Genomic DNA, 1,682 nt, shown 5'->3' on the forward strand with positions numbered 1-1,682 from the left:
ATCATATATTTTAAGTTTTTAAAAATTTTCTTCAAATTTTTATGAATCATTAACAATTAAAAAAATTATTACGTAATTCTCAAATATGCATTATAACATTACATTATTAATTATTGCATAAAATTTTATCAATAAATTATTTTTTTATTAATGTTGATTATATAAGATTTTTTTAATGTATTTTATGTTTTGTGTTTTGTTGAAAGGTAATTTTCTTTAAGTATTTAATCTTTAAACAATACTAATTATAGAAGAGGAAATTATTAATTTTATATATCATATTTAATTATTTATAGTTTATATATTATTCTTTTTAATCTTTGAAACTTTTTTGACACCTACTATTACAATTGCTTTTTGGTACAATTTGAATTTTTTATGTTGTATCCACATAATGGTTTATACATTTTATCTGTTATTATTGATTTCTTTACACTTTTAAGATAAAAAATCATTACTTTAGTTTTACGATTTGTGATTCTGTATGTTTTTTTTTAGATATTTTTACATGACTTAATGTTTATAAGTATATTAATTAAGTATATATTTAATGTAATTTTAGTTTGTTGTAAAAGTAGATAGATTCATGGCTTCTATTTAATAAGACTAAATAATTACATTTACGAACTTATTTTGATTAAATAAATATATAGAATAATGATAATTTGTAAAAGATAATTAGGTAATATTTGTATAATCATGATATACAATACATATATTAAGTTCAATATTTTAAAAAAAATAAATAAAGAATACCTTGATAAATTAATTTTTTTTATTAATTAATATATAAATTAATAATTAATAATTTATTAATTGAATAATATTGTGATTAATAAATAAAATTACATAGTTTCAAGAGTCGTAATTTATAAGGTTTTACTGTATCTCATATTTTTGGGTTTGGTTAGAATTGTTTTTAAATTTTTAAAAAAATTCTCTTAAGAGAATTGACAAATAAAATTCAACTTAAATAATAGATTTCCACTATATAAGCATGTGACCGCTCTTTCTCTTCTTGAAGCACATCTGAGCTTTCTGCTTTTCTCCTCCTCTCTCTCTTCTTCTCTCCTCTTTCTGAGCGATCTGCTGCATGCCTAACTTTGAACGCTCAATGCTTTCTCAAGTCATGAAATTTTTCTGAGTTTTTCTTTTATATGCAATTCTAGTTTGGTTTCAGTACCATTTAGTTGTTGTGGAGAACAATAAGTATATTATAGTATTTGCCACAACCCATAAATCTACTACCCTTTCCCACTGCTAGCTTGAATCTAATCAAGTAATCCTCCAGAAAGAGGCAACAATTTTTACATTTTTGGGCTAAATCTCTCTCAAATGACGGGATTCTTCTTTCATCACTTCTGCCCGAATCGCTCTCAGAACATGGTCAGATTACTCTCTCTCTTCGATTTCAGTTAGAAAACTTTTCTTTTCCTGTTTATCAAATTATTGATCCAAATAAGGTTAAACTTTTATATAGTAAAAGCTTTGCAGCCGAAATTAAACTCTTTAGAATTTTGGAAATTGCTTGTCCAAGCAGGGTCGTAGCTTGAGGGCTATGAGACTGAGATTGGCAAGGAAGAGAAGGGCTGTCAGGCGTATGCGACAGTCGCTAAGTGCTCTGCGATTTGCTGCTGAACAGATTGAGCGAGACCACGAGCTGATGTTTGCAGCTGAACAGA

The sequence above is a fragment of the Theobroma umbraticum genome, unplaced genomic scaffold, assembly GCF_002168275.2.
Source record: "Theobroma umbraticum cultivar Fairchild unplaced genomic scaffold, ASM216827v3 scaffold_147.0, whole genome shotgun sequence".
Classification (NCBI taxonomy): domain Eukaryota; kingdom Viridiplantae; phylum Streptophyta; class Magnoliopsida; order Malvales; family Malvaceae; genus Theobroma; species Theobroma umbraticum.